This window comes from Helianthus annuus, chromosome 6 (genome assembly GCF_002127325.2).
Source record: "Helianthus annuus cultivar XRQ/B chromosome 6, HanXRQr2.0-SUNRISE, whole genome shotgun sequence".
NCBI lineage: Eukaryota > Viridiplantae > Streptophyta > Magnoliopsida > Asterales > Asteraceae > Helianthus > Helianthus annuus.
The window spans coordinates 848,849-861,852 of record NC_035438.2 but is presented as its reverse complement, the minus strand read 5'-3'; the positions used below and the strand labels follow the sequence as shown (position 1 = coordinate 861,852).

The following is a 13,004-nucleotide window of genomic DNA, read 5'->3' as shown; positions in this document are numbered from 1 at the left end:
TTCAAGCACAAACACATCATGAACATATTTAACACTAGGCATTCAACAATAACCAACAAGAAATACTAACCGGTTGGTGAGGTGTGTGTGTGTGCCGATCCAAAGTCCAAATCCGAGAGTTTCTTGTGCCAACCGAGTGGATCCGAGAGTCTTGGAAATGTGTTTGTGTGCTAGAGTTCTAGTGGGAGAGAAGATAGAAGTGTGTGTGTGTTCTAATGTTCAACAAAGTGGTAACAAGTAACTAGGGGTGGTGTATTTATAGCCAAGTTCCAAGTGTTGCACCCTTATGGGTTTCGAGTGGGGGTTCACGGCCCAATGGCCCAACCGGCCACAAGGTTCTCGGCCCAAAGGCCTATTCGGTCACTATTCACTCGAGACCTCTTGGTCTCGAGTCGGGTCCGTTGTTTCGTGTCGGGTTCTCGGTTCACATATAACACGTACACACATATATATATATACAATACACGCGTAACAAAGCACTTATCACATAAAAAGATTCACGTTATCATTTTAACTAGTCACATAACGTACAAGTAAGTTACAACGAAAGGTTCTAAATTTCGAGTTGTCACATTTTAGCTACCCGAAATGTAGCGTTTGCCCGACTATTAGCGCAAATGATACAGTTGAGAGCTCATTTCCCTGAAAATCCAATTAAAACCATACGAGTGGATAATGCAGGAGAATTCACATCCCAAGCTTTTAACGATTATTGTATGTCGATTGGGATAAAGGTTGAACATTCAGTAGCTCATGTTCATACACAAAATGGTTTAGCTGAATCATTAATTAAACGATTACAAATAATCGCTAGACCTCTCCTGATGAGATGCAAATTGCCATCTTCTGCATGGGGACATGCTATTTTACACGCTGCTGCACTAATCCGATTAAGACCAACTGCCGATCATGAATATTCCCCATTATAACAGGTCTCCGGAAGACAACCAAATCTGTCCCACCTCAAAATATTTGGTTGTGCGGTATATGTACCGATATCGCCACCACAACGTACCATAATGGGACCATAGAGAAGACTGGGCATTTACATTAGTTTTAATTCCCTTTCTATTATTAAATATTTAGAACTATTAATGGGTGGCATATTTACAGCACGCTTTGCTGACTGTCAGTTTAATGAGACAGTATTCCCAGTCTTAGGGGGAGATAAGACTAAAGAAACACTGGTAACACAAGAGTTGACATGGAATGCATCATCGTTTTCAAATCTCGACCCCCGAAGTGGTCAATGTGAATCTGAAGTCCAAAAGATTATACATTTGCAATGAATCGCAAATGAAGTACCAGATGCATTCACAGACACAAATAGGGTGACAAAGTCACATATACCAGCATCAAATGCACCTGCTTGAATTGAAGCAATCCCAGAAGCGATTACCATACAAAGAAAGCGTGGGAGACCAATAGGTTCCAAAGATAAGAACCCACGTAAACAGAAAGAGCAGAATAAATCAGTTGGTGAAAACTTAGTAAATGAAACCCTAGAAGAGGTAAATGTCCCAGAAGAGACAAATATAATTCCAGAGGAAAATGAAAATCCAGAAGACGCACCGGTACCAAACGAAAACGAGATCTCTATCAATTATGTACAAAATAGTACAATACGGAACCGAAATGAAACACGTGTTAATGATATATTTGCATATGCTATAGCAACATATGTAATCAATGAAAATGATTACATACGTAAAACTCTAGAAGAGTGCATGCACAGAATTGATTGGCCAAAATGGCAAGAGACCATAAAGGCTGTGTTAGATTCGCTTGAAAAGCGAAATGTTTTCGGACCTGTAGTCCGAACACCCATACACGTCAAATCAGTAGGTTATAAATGGGTGTTTGCTATAAAAAGAAATGAAAAGAATGAGATTGTACGATACAAGGCACGTCTTGTAGCACAAGGGTTTTCCCAAATCCCAGGAGTTGATTATGAGGAAACGTATTCCCCTGTAGTGGATGCGATAACCCTTAGATTTCTAATTGGCCTTGCAATCTCAGAAGGACTTCAAATGAGACTTATGGATGTCGTCACTGCATACTTGTACGGGACATTTGAAAATGACATCTACATGAAAATACCTAAAGGGTTAAAAATGCCCGAAGCATTAAAATCAATACCTCGAGACATGTGTGCTATAAAGCTAAAAAGATCTTTATATGGTCTTAAACAATCTGGCCGCATGTGGTACAATCAGCTCAGTGAATATCTCGAAAAAGAAGGATACAAGTCTGATGTAATCAGTCCATATGTTTTTATAAAAAGATCACACTCAAAATTCATTATTGTAGTAGTCTACATTGATTATATAAACATCATCGGAGCTCCTGAAGAGATAGAAAAAACTGCTAATATATTAAAGAGAGAATTTGAGATGAAAGACCTTGGCACAACAAAATTATGTCTCGGCCTGCAGTTTGAGCATTTACGAAACAGTACATTCGTCCATCAGTCAAACTACATCCAGAAGATGTTAGTACGTTTTAATATGGACAAAGCTCATCCGTTTAGCACACCCATGGCTGTCCGACATGATACTTAAGTGCGATCGGTGCTCTTATGTATCTTGCAAATAACACGAGACCCGATATTGCATTCTCGGTACATGTACTAGCAAGATATAGTTCAAACCCAACACATAGATACTGGAATGGAATAAAACACATATTCCGATATATTTGCAGGACACAAGACTTAGGTCTTTTCTACCAGAAAGATCAAAAGTCCCAGCTTGTTGGGTATGCTGATGCTGGATATCAATCAGATCCACATAAAGCAAAATCTCAAACAGGTTATGTATTCACATATGGTGGCACAGCAATTTCTTGGAAGTCAACTAAGCAAATAGTTACAGCAACGTCATCAAATCATGCCTAACTAATCGCACTATATGAAGCTGGTCGAGAATGCGTGTGGTTGAGATCAATGATTACTCACATACAAGAAGCATGTGGATTAGAACAGATCAAGAAGGAGCCGACGATTATTTATGAATACAATGCTGCTTGCATAGCTCAGATCAAAGAAGGTTACATCAAGGGTGATCGAACAAAGCACATATCACCAAAATTCTTCTCAACATAAGACTTGCAGAAAGAAGGGGAAATTGATGTTTGCCAAATCAAGTCAAGTGAAAATTTAGCTGACCTATTCACAAAATCTTTACCAAGAAACAGTTTCGAGCAACTATCACACAAGATCGGTCTACGTAGATTGAAAGATGTTTGTTGAATTTAGGGGGAAAATTATACACACTGTACTCTTTTTCCCTTAACTAAGTTTTGTCCCAATGGGTTTTCTTAGTAAGGTTTTTAATGAGGCAGTACAACTGATCCAGTAGTACCAGGTTATTATATAGGTCCTGAAGTATCTATTTAATATCATTCGGAAGTATGTTATTAACTGTGTATAATAAATAATAATATATATCTGAGGGGGAGTGTTATAAATATAGATATATTCCCTCCTGATTCTCCTCCTAAGTGGTTATGTTTTCAATTATATTTTGACTACATCAATGTGTATATATATGTGGCTAATAAATGAAAGAGAATACACTTCTCATATTTCTCTAAATTTTCATATCAAATATTAATTAATTGAAATGAAAGAGAAAATGTCTTTGTTTTTAGTGTAATTATATGGTAGAATTTGATAGAAGGATTGTGAATGCTCTTACATATCTAAGGGGTTGTTTGTTTACCTCTTAATGAGCCTCTTAATGGTTCAGACCTCTTACTAGTTCAGCACTTAATGGTTCAGACTGTTTGTTTCACGAGCAGATGTCTGAATGGTTCAGACATTTGCCTCTGAATGGTTAAGATTTATACAGAGTTTGAATGGTTAAGACCTCTAATCTGAATTGGTTAGACATTTGCCTCTAGACGGTTAAGCATTACACAGACTCTTAATGGTTCAGAACTCTTACTGGTTCAGCACTTAATAGTTCAGACCTCTTAATGGTTCAGCACTTAACCATTAAGATGTTGCTAAACAGCCCCTAAACGTTTGTTTTGAAGTTGTGGTTACATATAATTGTTTCAAAACTACCCTATAAACAAAGTACTATCTACATATTATGTAGAGCAAATTGATATACATAGTTGGGGTTATAAATGGACCAAACGTTCAGCGAACAATTCGTGAACCGCTTAGTGGGAAGTTCGTTTATTTTCGTTTGTTTAATAAAGGAACATCAACAAGAAATTTCATTCAATTAGTGAAATGAACAAATATGAACAGATGTCACGTTCGTTCAATTGTGTTCGTGAACGTTCGGTAACATGTTCGTTAATGTTCGTTTGTTTATGTTGTTCATGAAGATTTTTGTACTTTTATTTTACTTAAACTTTTTATATTTTATTATTTTTATCACCCTAACAATCAAAATAGGAAACTTTATTCCCACCGTGTTTATGCACATTTCTCATTTCTTTCTCAATATTTACATTGACGAGCACTACCACCTTATTCTATGATTATGGTTTCAAGTTCTGGTGCTGCTCCCTTCACCCTTCACCATTCACCTCTAGCCTTTGCACTTTGCCAATTTGATTTGTGTTCGTTTGTATTTATGAACCGTTCATAAACGCGTTATATATTTCCTTAATGAACGAACAGGAACATAAAATTCGTTCGGTAAGTGTTCATGGACCGTCGTGAACACATTTATTTCCTTAACGAATAAACTTCGTGATCGTTCGGTTCATTTACAATCCTATGCATACACGTACTAACAAAAAGTAAAATTAAGTTTTTACAATATTTGGAATTTTTATTTCATCATTTCCCTATATAGAGAATAATTTAAAAAAATAAGTCTACTAAAAAAAATTACTTGTAGCCTATTATTTGCAAAAATGATATGTTTTATATAATTACATGTAAAACCCGGAGTATATAGATATAAAATTTCGCATTTTATATAAATAATTTTAACAAAAGATTACATGTTTTGGATAACACGTATTAACTTGGTTAAATGTTACTAGTTAAAACATTTCATGTCAAAATATCATATTACACGAAATAGTCAATGTTAGTATTTTGGGAGTGTTACATTTCACGAAGAAAAAAAAATTATTTGGATGTATACAAATATTTTTTTTAACAACAAACTCACTTTATATATGAATATAAAGAGCCAGTAAGCGGCTGGAAACAGCAAACAATACAAAACGAAACACAAGAAAATTACATAATATCTATGATATCAAAAACCTTCCAATTCTCCCATTTCAGCGGCTTGAGCTTCGCGCGATTGCTAATCCAGAGATAAGCATCCTCTTTAATCTGCTCCACCATCCTGCTGGTCGGAATGAAATTGCCTTCAAAAAGTTTCTCGTTCCTAGCCCACCGAATTCTCCACATTGTCGCAATGGCGATCATGTAAATTGTTTTTTCCAAACTTTATCTACCGGGCTTTGAGTAATATGCTTAATAAAATCTATTAAGTTATTACAGTCAATGAACTTAATCCGAACCCAAGCCAATATATTCCACCACACACATCTGGCCCACAAGCAACTAATGAAAATGTGATCCGGGCTTTCATCGTATAAGCTGCATCTGGGACATAAACTATCACCGAGAGTGACACCCCTATGCATAAGCCGAACCTTTGACGCGATCTTCCCCATCATCGCCCTCCATAACAGATAATTCGCTTTCAGGGTGGCCCAATTATTCCAGCCGTATACTAACCCGTCGGGAGTCACCTGTTGCGTTGCTTTTTCGATGTCCTCCCGTGTCGCAACCCCCGTCTCCTATCTACCCGGGAACGGGCAGCCGCGAGATCAGATTCAGTGGTATCGGTGTTTATCAGTTTGGCTGCGGAATTTACATTAGGACCGTAGTTAGGAAATATTTTATCAGAGTAAAATACCATATTTTTATAATATTAAATACGTGGGAAATTCCCAAGTTTTCAGTACACACGTTTTCATATGGATAAACCTTATTTTATTTAAATAAAAACATCTCTTTATTTAGGTAACTTTTATAGCCACTTTTCCAAGCCTTCAGTATTGTCCAGCTGGCTTCTATTTGGCTTTCACATTTTGTTACCTGAAACGCGTTTAAAAACATTTTGTCAGTGGGAAATACTGGTGAGTGAATCCCAGTTTAATCAAGACAGGTAAAACCGTTTACAGCATTGAGGGCGGTCACGCAATTACATTTGTTTATTTTCTACTTTAATTACCACTCACAGTACTGTCAACCCGACTTGTGGTCATGTTACTACTCACAGTGTAGTAACAAATTTTGTATACAAAACCCCAACAAACCGACGATAACTGTAGAATACAAATACTCAATCACTGTTTAATATAATGTAAAACATTTGAGGTTTTGTAAAAACAGTTTACAAAAAGGAGGATTACTCACATTGTTATCTTATGGTTTTCCTTTGTGATTTCCTAGTGATTATCTATTAATTACACAATGCACATGCGTTAGTATAATAACCCAATATTTACATTAGTTATACCCTCTCCGAGACAGAACTCCAACGACTACGTCGGGCAGAGCCTCGACAGTCGTTACGGAATCCTTGATCAATCGGGCAGCGTATCTAATACGTAACCAGGGGTTATGATACTTATAACGAGGCAGAACTTCGTTATTTAGGGGGGGGGTATAATGCCCGGGTATAGTGTATACTATTCAGAAATTAGAGAGAATTCGTGGCTTAGCCTTCGCGGCCCGCGACGTAGGGGTAGTAGGGCCTAGCTTGGTCCAGTCACAAGTGTAGCTTTGACGGATGGCCTGACACGTGGCAGCACCGGGCTGCGCCCTGGTGACCAGCTGTCGCGGCCCGCGTAAGACGAAGAGCAAGTCTTCGCGGCCCGCCAAAGACTCCAGAATTTTGTTTTTATTTTGTTTTTAATTATATAAAGGTATTTAGGGTTATAATATGTATACGGGGTGTATTTTAAGACATATAGGGACATTCTAAATATATTAGGGGTGTCGGAAAAATTTTGGAGGGTTGTTATATCCTCCCCACCTTGTTTTAGAACTCGTCCTCAAGGTCTACTGAAATAAGTGTGGATATCTACTTTGCATTTCTTATTCAAGTTCCCAAGTGTACTCTGGTCCTCTCTTGGAGTCCCATTTCACTTTGACCAGAACTAATCTCTTGTGTTTGAGATTCTTGACTTTCATGTCTTCAATCTGTAGCGGCTTCTCTACAAACTTTAGTTTTTCATTTACCTCTATATCCTTAAGAGGTACTATTAATGATCCATCGGCTAAACAGTTTTTGAGATTACATACATGAAATACATCATGTATTCCTGCCATTTCCTCTGGCAGTTGTAGCTGATAGGCTACGGGTCCTATTCTTCTAATAATCTCAAAAGATCCTACATACCTGGGGCTTGGCTTTCCCCTTTTGATGAATCTTACCACTCCTTTCCTAGGAGAAACTTTCACTAGCACCTTGTCTCCTACTTGAAATTCCAATGGTTTTCGCCTGTTATCAGCATAACTCTTTTGTCGATCGCGTGCTGCTTTCAGTCGTTCCTTGACTTGAATGATTTTGTCCGTTGTTTCTTGCACTATCTCAGGTCCGGATAGTTGCTTTTCTCCAATTTCTGCCCAACAGACTGGAGTTCGGCACTTTCGTCCATAAAGTGATTCGAATGGTGCAACATTGATACTTGTGTGATAGCTGTTATTGTAAGATAATTCTATTAATAGTAGATGATCGTCCCAATTACCTCCGAAATCAATTACACAAGCTCTAAGCATATCTTCCATTGTCTGAATTGTTCTTTCGCTTTGTCCGTCTGTTTGAGGATGATAAGCGGTGCTTAGATTTAACTTGGTTCCCATTGCTTTTTGGAAACTTGTCCAAAAATGAGAGGTAAAACGGCTATCTCTATCAGAAACAATTGATAAAGGAATTCAATGTAATGAAACTATTTCATTTACATATAACTTAGCTAATTGTTCCATACTGAAAGTTTCCTTCATTGGTAGGAAATGAGCTGAGTTAGTTAGTCTGTCTACAATCACCCAGATTGTATCATTACCTTTTCTTGTTTTGGGTAATTTGGTAACAAAATCCATTGTTATCAATTCCCATTTCCAAACTGGCATTTCTAACTGCTGCAATAAACCTGAGGGTTTCTAATGTTCAGCTTTAACTTGTGAACAAGTTAGACACTTGGCAACATAAGCTGCTATATCCTTTTTCATTCCTATCCACCAAAAGTTCTTTCTTAAATCTTGATATATCTTATCATTTCCAGGATGTATCGTATACTTAGACTTATGGGCTTCCTCTAATATACGGTGGCATAAGTTTCCTAATTTAGGGATCCACATCCTTTTCTTATGGAATCTCCAAATTCCATCTGTTTCTTGTTCTAATTCCTTAATCATTCCTTTCAATTTCTCAGTATCATCCTTGATTACTGATTCCTGTGCTTTTCTAATCTGTTCACTTAAATCTACTTGTAGATTTAACTTAAGAGAACATACTCTTTTTGGCTTTTCGTGATACTTTCGACTTAAAGCATCGGCAACTACATTTGCCTTTCCTGTATGATACTGAATATTACAATCGTAATCACTAAGTATTTCCATCCAGCGTCTTTGCCTCATATTCAACTCCTTTTGCCCGAAAACATAACTTAAACTCTTATGATCTGTAAAAATGGTAAACTTACTACCATAAAGGTAATGTCTCCAAATTTTAAGGGCAAAAATTATGGCTCTTAATTCTAGATCATGGGTTGAATAATTCTCTTCATGATTCTTAAGTTGTCTAAAGGCGTAATGTAACACCCTTGCTATTATTTTAATGTTTTAGTATAATTTACGAAAATAAACATGTACTTATGATTACATATCAATTAATAATACAAGTTAATTAAAACTTTTCTAAATTTTATAACGTTACATCATGATTGGTAAAAATTTGCCGTTTAGAAATAACGACTAAACTATGTGCGGAAGCTTGTAACTGCATTGTGTTCGGTCCTTCAACAAGCTTGATCTTCATCCGTAAGCTTACTAAAGTTTACCTGTAATCAAAACCAACACCAATGTTAGGGGCTGTTTGGTAGCCTCTTAATGACCATTCAGATGCTACCTCTTAATGGTTTAAAACCTCTGAATGAATAAGAGGTAACCTCAAGTCTGAATGGTTAAGAGGTAACCTCTGAATGGTAAATCATTACATGTCACATTCTTCTACCTTCTCATTAGTAAAATTCTTAATGGTTCCATTAAGAGGTAGCCTCTTAATGACCATTCAGAGGCTACCAAACAGCCCCTTAGTTTTGATACTAAGATAACTAGTTTTATCAAGTCCCTTTATCAACAAATGAAAATAAAATAAATTTTTCCAATTCGTGCCTCCCGCGACACGCGGGAGGAGTCCCTTGTTCTGTCGCGTGTCGCGACAATCGTCGCGTGTCACGCCCCAATTACCGAATCCCGTCGCGTGGCGCGGGGGAAACTAATTTCCAGCAGGTCCGTTTCTGGACCTGCATGTTCTGCCCAGCTCAAGTTTTTTTTAACAAAAATTAAACTTCAAATGGCCATAACTTTTAATCCAGATGTCCGTTTTACACGATTCTTTTTCTTACGCGTCCGTAATTAAATTACGGACCCGTTTATCACCTTGGTTTGCATAAAAATCTGATTTATCCAATGTTGGCTCATAAGTCCTTTAGGTGATTATTCGACCCGTTTGGCATTATTATTTCACTACATGCTCTAAAAAGAAATTAGTTAATTCCTATCATTTTACCCATCCCGGGCTTGTCAAACCTTAACGTTTTCGCTCCCATCCTAGAGTTTACGTAGGTGTTTACATTCACCGATTCATTTGTTTCTATCTAAGCATTTAACCACAATTTACTTCTTAGTCTACTTTGACCTGCAAACGTTTTTGCCTATACTTTTTATATGTATCTAAGGGTTTCAAAATCAATAAACACGTTTCTAAACAAACTCTAACGGTCGTTTACCCGATTTACCCATCAAGGGATTTTTGGTCAATTCTAGTCTCTTTTTTTAAGACGAAGTCTCTCACTAATTATTTGACCAAAAATAACACTTTTAACCACAACATAATTATGCGTACCTGGCTCGGATCAACATATTGACCCATTGTAATACCTTGTCTTCATTTATTTGCTATTTCATAGCTTCGCTAATTCCCGAGCCGTTCATCCTGCGAGCATGAGACTCGGCATACACTTATTAGTCGTTAATTGTCAAATGGTATCAATATTACCATTTGACCCGTTTTACCCTTTTTATTAGTTTAGGCTTACTTATAAAGTAGCCGTCAAACACTCATTTTATCTTAGTCCTTTCGTGACTAATTTACCGTTCCACCCCGTTTCACCATTAACTATGGTTTTTACCATTTGTTTTTGGTTCCGACCCGTATCATTTTGGGTCAAAAACCTTATTTCGAATACTATCTCTATTGTATTTATAACTTATAGAGTAGACACATATTCTACAAAAGGTGTAAGTTTCACTTACCTTGCATCCATGCCACGCTTTTCTTTCCGTACTTGCTCCATTTGACCCGCTTCATCCACAAGCTTCCATCTAGCTCGTTAGGCGTCAAACTATCATCATATTTCGTAAGGTGGTTAGATTAGTCATAATCATTTATGACTATTCCATCCTACGGTTTTATGTCGAATTTATCATTCGTCCATATCAAAATTATCATTCGATCTAATCATTGGTCGGTTTGACTTTTTAAAAGTCAATTGACTTATCAACATATTCAAATGCACATTTGGTTCAATGAACTCACTTAGGCACATTTCATCCGAACTCTTAACGAAATCAAATTTTACATACCAACTAGTAGGCCGCGATTTCATTTAGACGTTTCATATCACTGAAAATGGGCTGTTTTTGGTGACTTGTTTAACCTGTTTACAAGCCTTCAAAAATTATGATTTTTTTTGTCTGGCATACCCCTCGGAGGGTTAGACCTTTTGTTAAAATTTCAAGATCTAACTCTTTACCAAAAATTCGTAAAAATTCATTTACTAAGCTGCAATCAGATTCGTCACTTCTGACTGCAGCTTACGGAAAAATTCATTTATAATTCCTCGTTTATCCGATCGATGAAATTCCAATTGGCAATTCTTCTAATCACTTAAATCTATCTACAGTAAGAATTTGAGATCATAACTCAATTCCTAAATTGAGTTATGTCATTCGTAATGGGCTGCAAATTCTGCCAGAAAACGCAGATTGAACCTTTGATACGGAAAAATTCATAAAACGCTCAATTTTTGTCGAAAAAATGCGATTCCAGTGGGGTTTTAAAGATATTTCCTGGAATTACATTTTAGACTCAAGAAACACATGTTTTTGTCACGTTTTATTCAGGTTACAGCCAATACAAGTCGGCTATAAATTCTGATCAGGAGTTGTTTGAATTCAGCTTTCAATTTAAGCATGTTCTTGACATCATAACACCAATTTTTAGCAGTCAAAACCCTAAAAACATCTCATACATGAATTTAGCATTAAAAAAATCTGAATTTACTTGAGCTAGGGATGATTTCAATATATACTTGTCTAGGGTTTACTCCTAAACAATATTTCACTTCAATATCATCCAAACAACACTCATGCAATACTAATTTCGGATTATAATTGTTCATCCAGAATTTTGAATAGAATCAAACAACGAATTTTGACATACCTTGTGATCCCCTAGGCTTGGTGATCACTAATTTATTAAAAGCCCCAATTTCCTAGCTTGATTTCCCTTGATTTGGCTGAATTTCTTGTGATTTAGGGTTTTGATCAAGAATCCTTTGTGGCTCATGTGTAAATCACGACCAGAACACACACATGAGTGTGTGTTTTGGTGTTTTGATTTTTATTAAATTAAAACTATTTTCTCATTTAACCCTTTTAGTCCCTCAAGTTTTTAGAGTTATCAAAAGGATTATAAACCAAGTTTTCTTTATTGTTTTCAAAGCACATAATTAACAAGGTTGATATTCCTAGTTACTTAGTGGGTTTTGAGAGTTATAACCCATTTTATTTTAAGTCCCGTTAACTCGGGCTTCTTATAAACTTACTTTTCTCAAAGCATTTATTCTCCTTTTAATTAATATTAGGTTTATTTACTTAAATCCTAATATTTACCGGGTAAATTTTCACCACTAACGGTACTTTACCCGTCTTTTCGTATTAACGTGGTTTGATTACCAAACCCGTTTTCGGGGTGTTACACATAAGCTATTAGCTTTTGGCGTTGCATCAACACACATCTATAACCTAACTTAGAAGCGTCACAATAGACTACAAAGTCTTCTGTCCCTTCTGGTAATTCGAGTATGGGTGCGTTGGTTAATTTTTGCTTAAGAATTCTAAAGGATTCTTCTTGTTTTGGTCCCCATTCAAATTTAACAGACTTACAGGTTAACTTTGTTAAGGGAATGGCTATTCTAGAAAAATCTCGGATAAATCTTCTATAATAACCCGCTAATCCCAGGAAGCTTCTAACCTCGGTTGGTGACTCAGGGGTTTTCCATATAGTAATTGCCTCAATCTTTGTGGGATCCACATGAATTCCTTCATGGTTGACTAGGTGTCCGAGAAACTGCACTTCTTCTAACCAAAATTCACACTTCGAGAATTTTGCATAAAGCTTTTCTTTTCTCAGTAAATTTAGGAGTGCATGCAGATGCGCTGCATGTTCCTCTTTACTCTTAGAGTAAATTAGAATATCATCTATAAAGACAATTATGAATTTATCCAAATATGGCTTACATATTCGGTTCATCATGTCCATAAATGCGGCTGGGGCATTGGTTAAACCAAATGGCATGACAGTAAATTCATAATGGCCATACCTTGTTCTAAATGCGGTCTTAGGAATGTCCTCTTCCTGTAACTTTAATTGATGATATCTTGAGCGTAAATCGATTTTAGAGAAAAATCGAGCTCCTTGCAACTAATCAAACAAATCATCGAT

At 36.6% G+C, this 13,004-nt stretch overlaps 1 long non-coding RNA gene across 1 annotated transcript; it reads right to left on the bottom strand.

The window, feature by feature from the left end:
* Positions 1-8,857: 8,857 nt before the first annotated feature.
* On the bottom strand, positions 8,858-11,878 carry LOC118479657. Its single transcript, XR_004859819.1, has 3 exons — positions 11,721-11,878; positions 10,122-10,620; positions 8,858-9,054 (listed from the first exon to the last, which is right to left on the bottom strand). It is a non-coding gene; the product is annotated as an uncharacterized LOC118479657 (long non-coding RNA).
* Between the last annotated feature and the right edge of the window lie 1,126 nt (positions 11,879-13,004).